We start from the raw sequence: 12903 nt of genomic DNA on the forward strand, positions 1-12903 counted from the left end.
CCTATGGTCACTTGATTTTTGACAAAGGAGCCAAAACCATCCAATGGAAAAAAGATAGCATTTTCAGCAAATGGTGCTGGTTCAACTGGAGGGCAACATGTAGAAGAATGCAGATCGATCCATCCTTATCACCCTGTACAAAGCTTAAGTCCAAGTGGATCAAGGACCTCCACATCAAACCAGACACACTCAAACTAATAGAAGAAAAACTAGGGAAGCATCTGGAACACATGGGCACTGGAAAAAATTTCCTGAACAAAACACCAATGGCTTATGCTCTAAGATCAAGAATCAACAAATGGGATCTCATAAAACTGCAAAGCTTCTGTAAGGCAAAGGACACTGTGGTTAGGACAAAACGGCAACCAACAGATTGGGAAAAGATCTTTACCAATCCTACAACAGATAGAGGCCTTATATCCAAAATATACAAAGAACTCAAGAAGTTAGACCGCAGGGAAACAAATAACCCTATTAAAAAATGGGGTTCAGAGCTAAACAAAGAATTCACAGCTGAGGAATGCCGAATGGCTGAGAAACACCTAAAGAAATGTTCAACATCTTTAGTCATAAGGGAAATGCAAATCAAAACAACCCTGAGATTTCACCTCACACCAGTGAGAATGGCTAAGATCAAAAACTCAGGTGACAGCAGATGCTGGCGAGGATGTGGAGAAAGAGGAACACTCCTCCATTGTTGGTGGGATTGCAGACTGGTAAAACCATTCTGGAAATCAGTCTGGAGGTTCCTCAGAAAATTGGACATTGAACTGCCTGAGGATCCAGCTATACCTGTCTTGGGCATATACCCAAAAGATGCCTCAACATATAAAAGAGACACGTGCTCCACTATGTTCATCGCAGCCTTATTTATAATAGCCAGAAGCTGGAAAGAACCCAGATGCCCTTCAACAGAGGAATGGATACAGAAAATGTGGTACATCTACACAATGGAATATTACTCAGCTATCAGAAACAACGAGTTTATGAAATTCGTAGGCAAATGGTTGGAACTGGAAAATATCATCCTGAGTGAGCTAACCCAATCACAGAAAGACATACATGGTATGCACTCATTGATAAGTGGCTATTAGCCCAAATGCTTGAATTACCCTAGATCCCTAGAACAAACGAAACTCAAGACGGATGATCAAAATGTGAATGCTTCACTCCTTCTTTAAATGAGGAAAAAGAATACCCTTGGCTGGGAAGGGAGAGGCAAAGATTAAAACAGAGACTGAAGGAACACCCATTCAGAGCCTGCCCCACAGGTGGCCCATACATATACAGCCACCCAATTGGACAAGATGGATGAAGCAAAGAAGTGCAGACCGACAGGAGCCGGATGTAGATCGCTCCTGAGAGACACAGCCAGAATACAGCAAATACAGAGGCGAATGCCAGCAGCAAACCACTGAACTGAGAATAGGTCCCCCGTTGAAGGAATCAGAGAAAGAACTGGAAGAGCTTGAAGGGGCTCGAGACCCCAAAAGTACAACAATGTCAAGCAACCAGAGCTTCCAGGGACTAAGCCACTACCTAAAGACTATACATGGACTGACCCTGGACTCTGACCCCATAGGTAGCAATGAATATCCTAGTAAGAGCACCAGTGGAAGGGGAAGCCCTGGGTCCTGCTAAGACTGAACCCCCAGTGAACTAGACTATGGGGGGAGGGCGGCAATGGGGGGAGGGTTGGGAGGGGGACACCCATAAGGAAGGGGAGGGGGGAGGGGGATGTTTGCCCGGAAACCGGGAAAGGGAATAACACTTGAAATTTATATAAGAAATACTCAAGTTAATAAAAAAATAATAAAAAAATTAAAAAAAAGAAAAAAAGACAATATTAAGCATAAACAAAGTTTTGAAATTTAAAAAAAAAAAACAAGTTAGACAGCCACCAAGCCAAGAATACAAAAACTTTTCAAAAGGCCATTTAAGTGATTTTCCAAGAAGAAACCAAGTACTCAATGCATGTGTATATATTAAGAAGACTTTGAAGTTAAGCCACGGATAAGAATGTAGAAATTAAGCAAATATAAAAACAAGATAATTATTATCTCCAAAGATAATTAAAGGGTTTTCTAGAAAGGAAAGCAGAGCAATCAACTGTGAATAACCATTCCTTGGATCACAACCTTGGCTGAATATTAGAACTGCCTAAGAATCTTTTTAAAAATTCAGATGCCCAAGCCACACATGGATCATCGCTTCAGAAACAAGCTCTGGCATTTTAAAGCTCCCCAGGCATTGTAAATGGGTAGGCAGTATGACAGTGATTATTCAGAATACACTGAACATTGATGTAAGACTATAACAAATTGGAAGCCTAGAGAGTCAGTAGAAAAGTGTGTGGTGGATAAGGATGGGGAGTAGTGAGACAGAGAGCTAATTCTCAACTTCTGTGATAGGAAATCAGTTTGAAGTGCCCCAAGCTGAGCTTTCAAGATGGAGATTGATCAAAAGGTACATAACAATTCATTCATCTAAAACAATTGAGTATGGCTGTCCACAAAAAATGGGGAACAGAAGGGTGCTCCATGTTTCTCACAATATGCTTTATAGAAATGCTTGACTCCAAACTGTGAACATGTAGGACTAACTTTTCAAAGTAAATTAAAGTATATATAAATAAAAGCTAAGGTAATGTAGAAATTAGTTATTTTAAAACCTAGTTAAGAAAACCTTGGGCTGGGCTACAAAACACATGTAGATATGTATATAGAGAATACACATACATACATGCATGCATACATACATACACATAGACTCCATGCACTCAGACAAATGAATGATAGGTAATGTCACATAAAATTGCAAAAAATGATATAACATTTTAGAGTCAACTTAATAAGTCAGATAAGCTGAATGATTTCCTAAGCCAAACAATAAATTAGCTACCACACTTGAGTAAAGATAAGACTTTAAAAGCCTGATAATTATAAAAGAAATCTAAGAGTTCTATTCAAAGTCAAATAAAATGAAGATATTCTCTATCCCATCAACTTCACTTCTATATATCTATCTAGAAAAGTGTTTGTACATTTGAGCAATTGTGAATGTTCAAAGATTTTCATTTTATGAGACAAAAAGTCCTCCAAAAATGCCATTAAGTTTGTTTTGAGTTGTCAGTCTACTGCCTTGTTGAAACTCTTCCCCCACCAACCACCTTTTTTAACCTTAGAGGCCTGTTGCATATATATCATATTTTCTGTTTTTGTGTTTTTATGAGATTTCTGTGTGTGCAATGTTGTGTGTCTTTGTGTCTATATGTGTTTCTTGAGCTTTTTCTTTGGTTCCTTTTCTTCTGTTTTTTTTTTCATTGTATTCTGGCTTTTTTTCTTTCTTTATTTGTTTTATCTTATTTTATTTTTAGATGTCTTTTTGCTAATGAGAGAGGGAGAGAAAGAGAGAAAAAGAAAGAGAGAGAATTTAAATGGGAGAGGAGGTGAGGAAGATCTGGAACAAGTTGAGGAAGGGGAAACTGTAGTCAGAATACATTGTATAAATTATTTTTTCACTGAATTAATAATTAATTAATAAATAGAAAAATATGTTCATCTTAATATTATGCATATGAGTAGAACGTGGAAAATAATATCAATCTCATCAGCATGAGAATGGTTAACTACATTATGTTCAAACTCTTCCCTGAAATACAATGCAGCACTTTCTAAAGTAGACTTCAGTGAAGAGATATTGTTACTCTACAAATATTTGTTGCCCAAGTGGCATAATTTAAAACATACATTTATTTTTATACTTGCTTATGTATATATTAAATTACATTTAAATCATTTAGTATATGCATGTAAAATGTGTGAAAAACATCTTCTGAAAATATCTCAGTGTGAGTTAAAGAGAAAGCTCAGTGAGAAGGTATTTGCTATGCAAGCATGAGGACCTAAGTTCAGATTCCCAGCACTCAGATAAAAGAGTAGAGCATGCTGATATGCATCTGTAACCTGAGCAATGAGTGTAGCAGAGAAAATGGATCCCAGGAATTTTCTGGCCAGACAGTCTAGCCAAAACAGTGAGTTACGGGTTCAGGCAGAAATCCTGTCTGATAAGGTCAAGTTCATTGCTTCTCTATTCACAATAACTAGGAAACAGAAACAACCTATAAGTCCTTCAACAGATGAATGGATAAAGAAATATGGTCTGCTTACACTATAGAATGCTATTCAACAGCAAGGAAAACTGAGATTTGCAGGTAAATGAATGGAATGTTGTGTGAGGTAACCCAGACCCAGAAAGACAAATACCACAAGTTCTCATTCATCTGTGGTTCCTATCCTAAGTGTTCAGGTGTAAGTACATAATATGGAATAACCACAGAAATCAGGGAGTAAAGTTAGAGGGGGCGTTGTGTGGGAATGGAAGAGGAGGATACAGGAAATATGAAGTGAAAAGCAGAATAACTTGGAGGGGGTTCCAACTGAGGAGGAAAAGACGAAACCAATACAGGAGAAGAAAGAGAGGAGGATGGGGCAAATAACAGCAAGGTTGTTTGATAAAGCCTGTCTTACCTAGGGTTTTACTACTATGAACAGACACCATGACCAAGGCACGTCTTATAAGGACAACATTTAATTGGGGCTGGCTTACAGGCTCGGAAGTTCAGTCCGTTATCATCAAGGCGGGAACATGGCAGCATCCAGGCAGGCATAGTACAGGTAGAGCTGAGAGTTCTATATCTTCATCTGAAGGCTGCTATGAGGAAACTCACTTTCAATCAGCTAGGACAAGGGTATTAAAGCCCATGCCCATAGCAACACAACTACTCCAACAATGCTACACATCCTAATAGTGCCACCCCCTGAGCCAAGCATATACAAACCATCATGAAGACCCAAGCAATTGTATTTTATGTTTATATAAAATTATAATATATATGCTTAAAAGAAATACACACACACATATATATATGTATGTATATGTATATATATATATGTACTTATAATATACACACATGCACACATATACACACACACTTTTAAGGGAGTCATAGGCTATCTAACAAAAACCCAGTACCAGGTATGAAAAAAAAAACTCCTTTCCTGTTGTTGGTCAGGGTAGTCCGAGTAATTTCCAAAACAATATAGGCTATTGCTATTGTCCTTGGTTTTCTCTTAGAGGTTGATGATAAGTCCCTATTGCTAAAGATATTGCACAGGACTTAGATGATTCAAGCTGGATCTACTATAAAAGACACCTTGCAGTAGACAAGCTTCCATAATGTCAAAAGGTCGAAAAGTAGTATGCAAGCTGCCAAAAGAGGAAAGCAATCAATAGTCATATTCAGCTGTGATGCCTATGAGCCACAATCCAGCAGAGCATGATATTCCTAAAGGCACAATAGTGGCAACTCATAAGTTGATAATAATCAGTAGTGATCTGATTGGACTTAAGGCCCACACATTAGGAGGGAAACCATGTCTGGTACTAGACACATAGCCAACTACTCAGAGATAGTCAGGTCATGGATCTTAGAATAGAACTTTCTATTGCCCAATTCCCTGGACAATCATAATTCTTAACTAGATTCTAAAACTTATTCTTAGACTCCCAGATAAATGTATCTCAAAGAAGGTTATCTTAATTACAAATAGGAACAATTATAGAAAAATACACTTGGACATAAATCAGAGATCTCCTGATTGTTAGGAGCCCAGCCACATCTACAGCACAACACCTGTGCATGAGGCTCAGGAAACATTGTAGAAGATGGGAAGGAAGATTATAAGAGCCAAAAGACCAGGAAATCTGCTATGAAACTGTCTTTCTTAGAAATGGCTGTCTAAAATAACCTGAAAGATAACTATATCAATAGACTTGCCAATGACAAAGTTCGGGGGAGAACATTACTGCAGGAGTGCTTCACTAGACAAAGAACTATAAGTAACTAATGACTGCTGAGAGATGAAATATGCACACAAACAACAAAATCTGGTATAGTATGATATATATATATATATATCAATAATAATCAAAGAATGTGAGGGCATAAATTTGACAGGTAATGAGAGAACATGGGAAGCACTGGGTGGACGTAATGGGAAGGATTGGGGGAAGGAAACAGAAGAGGTAAGCAATATAAAAGTATTTTACATGTAATTAAATTAAAAACTCAAAATAAAAAAGAGCATTCTAAAGTTTTATATGAAGCTGAGTTTACAGGGCTGACTCAATTCACCGAGACTCTTAAATATTAATAAATATGAGAAGATTTTAGATGTGAAAAGGAGTGATAAATCTTCCATTCCAAATTATATCAGATGAACGGCCAATATGCAGTATGAGTATTTTTCTTTGAGTATTAAAACAACTTTAACTATATCTCTGCCCACAAATTTTGACAATATAATGAGCCCCATGCCTGACCTAAGGCTATTTCTGGGTCCAAGGGAACATCTTTAAACTAAATAAAATGTTTTTTAAAAACCAAACAAATAGCTTACTGTCTGATAATAGAGAATATAAAATTGTTTACAGTCCATTTTCATCTTGCTTGACATCAAACAAACCATCTGATCCACGCGTTTTAGATGTTACAAATCAAATTATGGAAGGCAGTGTAAAATATTTTGACTTTGAGGCAGCCTCAGAGAGAAGACAATTTGGTGAAACCATATCCAGATTATACCATATCCTAAAAAAAAATCCAGTCTTCCTATAGTACATCATGCATGTAATGGGAATAGTGTTAAGTGTGTAATTTTTAAGAAAAATCATGGAAAGGGTATTAAATATGAAACTTTAGAAACAAAATTTAGTGATGATGACATCTGTTTTTGCCCTCTTACCAATTTAATGATATTTCTTTTCATTTTCCCAGGACCTTTAAAACAAGTAGCTTTGCTTTATTTTAATGAAACTCAGATAACAGAAAGATTCAACATGAAACACTATCACGATACTTCTATATCCTTAACTTATATAACCTTATTGTTCGCTGTATTACTTGGTCTTCCCATGATAACAAATTAGATAGAAAAGGCACTTAGAGCTAACTGTACACTGAAGCTTTTCACATTTGGCAGACTCCAGGTGAAGATTCAAAGTATTGCAATTATGAGTGGAGCTCAGAGTGAAGACTGCTTCCTGGACTCTCACTTCCTCTATCACTGAGATTACTTGCCTTCTCCTTAAGAGTCACTCAGCCTTTAAGACAGTGACCTTAACCTATAGAAATTCATGGTCCTCTAGAATACCATTACGGCACATGATCAATTCATCCTAGATCTCTATCCTCTACTAACAATGTAGTATTTGAGTTTATCCTTGGTTTCTGTCCATATCCTCTTAAGAGGAAAGGGATTTATACGAGCTGAAGAGAATGCATAGTGTCTGTCAATATTCTTGATGTAGGTTGGTAAACTAGACAATCCAGCTTTTAGATCTCTATTTCATCTGCTAACTCTACTTTAAACAAGTTTTATAGTTTCTACAAATCTCAGTTTGATTATTGTTAACATTTAGAAAAGCTAATCCTACCCTATTGTAGTGGTTTGAATATGTGTGGCACATAGAGTGGCACTATTAGGAGGTATGACCTTGTTGGAATAGATGTGGCCTTATTGGAGGAAGTATGTCTACTGTGGTGTGAGCTTTGAGACCCTCCTCCTGGCCACGTGGGAGTTAGTCTTCTTCTAGCCTCGGAACAAGAGGTAAAATTCACAGCTCCTTCAGCACCAGGCCTGCCTAGATGCTGTCACGCTTCCTGCCATGATGATAATGGACTGAACCTCTAAACCTGTAAGCAAGCCCCAGTTAAATGTTGTCCTTTATAAGAATTGTCTTGGTCATGATGTCTATTCACAGCAATAAAACTGTAACTAAGATAGCAATAAAAAATATAGTGCAGGGTAGATGTTGAATAAATGCTGATTTTTATCACTTTTATTTTGTTGATTTTGCTTTGAAAATCTGAACAATATATTAGAATCCCAAAAATTGGAAACCTAAGGGCTGGAGAGATGATTCATGGTGTGATAGTTTGCATATGCTTGGCCCAGAGAGTGGCACTATTAGAAGGAGTGACCTTGTTGGAGGAAGTGTGTCACTGTGGGGGTGGGCTTGGAGATCCTCCTCTTAGCTGCCTGAGGATGATCAGTCTGTTCCTGGCTTCCTTCTGGTGAAGATGTAGAACTCAGCTCCTTCTGCACCAGGCCTGCCTGGATTCTGTGATGCTGCCATGTTACTGCCTTGATAATGGACTGAACCTCTGAACCTGTAAGCCAGCCCCAATTAAATGTTGTCCTTTATAAAACTTACATTTGGCAAGGTGTCTGTTCATAGCAATAAAACCCTAACTAAGACACATGGTTAAGAGCATGGGTTGTACCTGCTGGCAATGGGCAAAGAGACACCTTGTTGGCAGTGTTGATTCTTCTATCAGTCACGGGCAGAGCAGATGGCAGTTATATGTTCATCCTAACTTGATGCCTGGCTTGATAGCCAAAACCTTTTTATGCCTGGGACTCATAAAAATCAAAACCAGGCAGTACAATACAGGAGAAGAAAGGCAAACAGAAACCTCAGGACTGCCATGAGACCCACAGGCCTGCCCTCTAGTGCATGGGACAAATGGACCATAGACACCTGCTTGCTGACACAAAATGCAGCATGGATGAAGGATCACCCTAGAGCCCACCATCCATGTGGCCAGCCTGCAGCTGGAGCCACTACAAGCAAGTATGTGGTGGTCAGATGGGAGAGAAAGTGAAGCAGAACAGCTTGGGCATTATGAAGAAAGATGGAATTGGAGACTCGAGTGGGGGAGGGAGGAGTGACCTGTTTTGAGTGGCCAGCCCCACTATCTGGAGCGATAGTGATGCCTCAGGCTGAGCTGCTGCTGGAGGCCATGTCTGAATCTATGGCTACACAGTGGCAGAGGTCGTTGTCAATGTTCAATATTCATGCTTATATATACTAGAAGACATGGGGATGTCCCCTGCTGGGACAGCCAAGGGACACCATCTGGACATCCAGGGGATGTACAGAACTGGCCCCATCCCCCATTGGATGAGGTGCCCTGAAGAGCTGTCCACATCTCTCACCACTGATACCATTCAGGAGAGCAAGCCCTGCACCTTTTCCAGGTAACACAGTGGAGTTAGCCCTGATTGAGGGTGGTAGTGGGGTGGACAGTGAGCAGGGCCCCAAGGACATGAGTTTGGGAGAGATAACAATATCAGTAGTCTAACCTGGAGTGGCAGAAGCACAGAGATGATAGAATTGATGCCCCTCTCCTTTTGCCCAAAGGTTCTTTACCTCCTAAAAGCTATTGCTGCCCTTCACCAGCTACAGAGAACAGATACTGCACCTCACCTGGACAGCACAGTTGAGCCTATCCTGATGGAAGGGGATGCAGGTGAGCCAAACCTGAGGTCAAGAGACTAGAGAGCTTGCCCAGCCACTTATCTGCCATGAGGTGGCATCTGTATGGAGGTGATACATATCCCCTGCCCTTCACAACCTGCAGCATTTGGGAGAGCTGGCCCTGGGGCTCATGAGAGCGGGTGAGCTGACCCTATCCCTTGCTGACTGCAGTGCTCAGGAGATCCTGTGCCTTGCCTGGCCAACACAGTGGAGCTGATCCTAATGGTGAAGGCATGGATGAGCCAGCCACAAGGCTGTATGAGCAGGAGAGCTGTCCCTGTCCCTCTGGGCCCTGTGTCTGGACTGGGCAGCACAGTGGAGCTGGCTCTGAAATTATGAGTGCAGGTTTGCTGCCTTTGAGAGCAGGAGAACAGGAGAGCTGACTTTGCCTCCTGCTGATGGTGGCATTGAGTGGCCTAAAGAGAGCAAGAGAGCAATGTTGGAGAGCTCACCCTGGTGGAGAGGATAAAGGAGAGCCAGTGGGCTGACCAGCTCTGCTAACAGAGAGGCCCAGATCCAGGGCTCTGAGATGGCCCACACCCAAATCTACATCATTGTGAACAGTTAGGGTGAGTGAAAGCCAGTCCTGCCGACTCAAAGTTGCAGGACCTCCATGACACAAGGCAACAACAGGAGAACTGGGAGGAGGCCTGATGAGGATCTAATATTAATGGTGTCACAGAAGCCAGAGAGCTGGAGCCAGATCAATAACTTGTTGCAATGAACATTAGCAAATGAAGATGTGTAGACAGAAGGATATACTGTGGGCCACACTGCGACACACTGCAGCTTCCCTGATGAGATGTTTTCTATGCTTTGTTTGTTTGTTTGTTTGTTTGTTTGTTTGTTGTTGCTGTTCCTGCTGCTGCTGTTAGTGAGTTTTTTGTTTTTCTTGTTTTTTTCTTTTTGGTGGGAGAGGGTTGCCAGGGCAAAGTGTGGATATGAGGAGACAGGGAGATCAGTGGGACTGGGTTGTATGTTGTGAAACTCACAAAGCACCAATAAAAATGTTAATTTAAAAGAAAACATTGACTGCTCTTGCAGAGGACTCAGGATCAATTCTCAGCACCCACATAGCAGCTCACAATCATCTGGATCTCCAGCTCCGGGTGATATGAAACCCTCGTCTAGACTCTGTTGACATTGCATGTATGTTGTACAGCCAAGTAAAACACCCGCCCGTACCACCATTGATATGAGATAGAATTAAATATTTTAAATAACTGGAAATATGCCTTACTCTTACAATTCTATTTTATTTTCCCTGTGGATGTCCCCTCCATGGTTACATGAAGTGTCAGAAGAGAGATAAAGAGTATTGGCTGAAGAGAACACTGTAGGAGGAGGGGAGCAAGGGACAGAACAGATGGGATTCCTGTCAGTAAGCTGATTGGAACTAACTGCTAAATTATATTTTGGTCCCTCTTGTTCACAAGTGTTATAATACAGCTTTTACACGCATGTTATAAACTCTCACAGCACTGCAAGACAACACTGCTTTCATGTTAGCATATGGAAAACTGAGCCTTTATATGATTAAATCGTATTCCAAATTTCTCTTAGCAGCAAGGAACAGAGATGATATATGAACTCATTTGTCATCTTCAAAACCCTTTCTTCTAAAAGGATGGGTTACTTTCTCCCGAGAGTACATTTCCCCTCACCATTATACAGAATTCAGTGGACTGTTTCCAAATGTTTTTAAATGTTTAAATTGTAAGAGTAATTTATACTAATTGATCAATGAAAATCACTCCCAGAATGTGAACTTGAATGTCATTTACCTGAACCATAGTAATAACTAGCAATTATTCGGAGGTTATTATGACTTTGACACCATTCTATTTATGTATATGAACTCATTTAATTCTATGAATCATAGAATTATCTAGATTATCTAGATAATATTACAATTCCCGTTTTACAGTTGAAGAAACCAAGCCCAGAGAGGTTAAATAAATTACTCAGGACCACACTGGTAGAGATGTGATCAGAATCCACGCAATCTAGATACAGGGCCCAAGCTATGTTTTACTGCCTCTCAACAATCAGAGTAATTGTGCCAAACTCTCCACTTAACTTTGCATGTAGAAAAAAATGTAGCAATTTAATCAATTCCTTTGATATCTGAAGCTACCAAAAACCATTGATGGAAAACTAAGAAGTGGCAAGTGGGGTGCAGTCACACTCCCTGATTACTCATCACGTTGGATTTTTTCCTCCACAAAGACTGAAGACAGAAAATTCTGCATGTTACTGCAGATGTCACACTTATCTAAAGAGGACGTATTTCAGGGTAAAGTGGAGCCACTTCCAAGAAAATAATTTCTCCTACAATAAAATTAATATTACTTCTCTTGTATCTGTGTAGAAGTTTTAAATTCTGGCAGTATCATGTATACTGAAGTCAGAGTTTATCATCTAACTTCTCAGTAAAGTAGTTTGCCTACCACTCTGAAAATCTGAAGAAAAAAACTTATATGCTATATATTCAAAGTTCCATACATCATAACTTTCTGGTGTGAACAGAAATAATAAATAAAGTGTTTAAATTCTGAAAATTAGTCTTGTTTTGTTTTACTGTTGTATGAGTCAGGGTCTGGCACATGTAAAGGAAAATGAAGAAAGTAAGCTTATAAATCACAGTTATCTCCCTGATAACCACTACTCATTTACTGAAGGGACAATAAGCTCACTACATGAGACTTTCTTATAAAAGACACCAAGCTACAAATAACAATATACAGATCTCATTTGCTCTGAATTAGTAAGTACTCAGATTCTAATACATTTTTGATACCTAAGGATATTATTATTATGATGATTATTTTTATCTTGTGTTCTTTGCCTGCAGAGCATAGGGAAGGAAATAATTTCTTTCCCAAATACCAACTAAATATATTTTTCTCTATTTCTTCTATATCTACAGAGCAAGGTACTTGAACCAAAACAATGTCAAAACACATTCATTTCTTAAACTGACAATATTTCCACAACTCTCTTAAACTGAATGTACACTCACCACAATAATTCCATGATAAATGATATTTAAACTATCCTTAGTTAATAAAAAAGTCTCCTGAAGGAATTCTAAATAATTAGAAAAAATTAGTGCATTTGGACTTATTTTGAATTATTTATATTATATTATAATCCAAATATACACCGTGATATTTCAAAAAATATTACCTGCATGCAACATGAATTTTCATAAATATAAATGTGATTACCCTAAATAAATGACTGCATGAGCAGAATAGAAAATATAAAACTCATTTTATCATTTCATTTTCCATAACAAAATAAATATTATTTTACTATTCCTGGCAGGCATTAAGCTCTAATAAATGCAAAGTGGAAAAATTACCAAAGGACTCAAGCTTGAGACAGAAGAATGAATCTAAAATAGATTTCAGAATCAAAACATTCATTAAGTTAAATTCAGAAAAAAAAAAACTGTGTCAGTGTTATAGGGATTTATCTCAAACAAAGGCCTGGAGATGAAGTACATAAATTAAA

The 12903-nt window shown here is 38.8% G+C and overlaps 1 non-coding gene across 1 annotated transcript; it reads left to right on the forward strand.

Annotated features, from left to right (window-relative positions):
• Positions 1 to 8344: 8344 nt before the first annotated feature.
• Positions 8345 to 8490, forward strand: LOC120099479 (small nucleolar RNA SNORA48). Its single transcript, XR_005498651.1, has one exon. It is a non-coding gene; the product is annotated as a small nucleolar RNA SNORA48 (small nucleolar RNA).
• The last annotated feature ends 4413 nt before the right edge of the window (positions 8491 to 12903 follow it).

This window comes from Rattus norvegicus, chromosome X (genome assembly GCF_036323735.1).
Source record: "Rattus norvegicus strain BN/NHsdMcwi chromosome X, GRCr8, whole genome shotgun sequence".
Classification (NCBI taxonomy): Eukaryota; Metazoa; Chordata; class Mammalia; order Rodentia; family Muridae; genus Rattus; species Rattus norvegicus.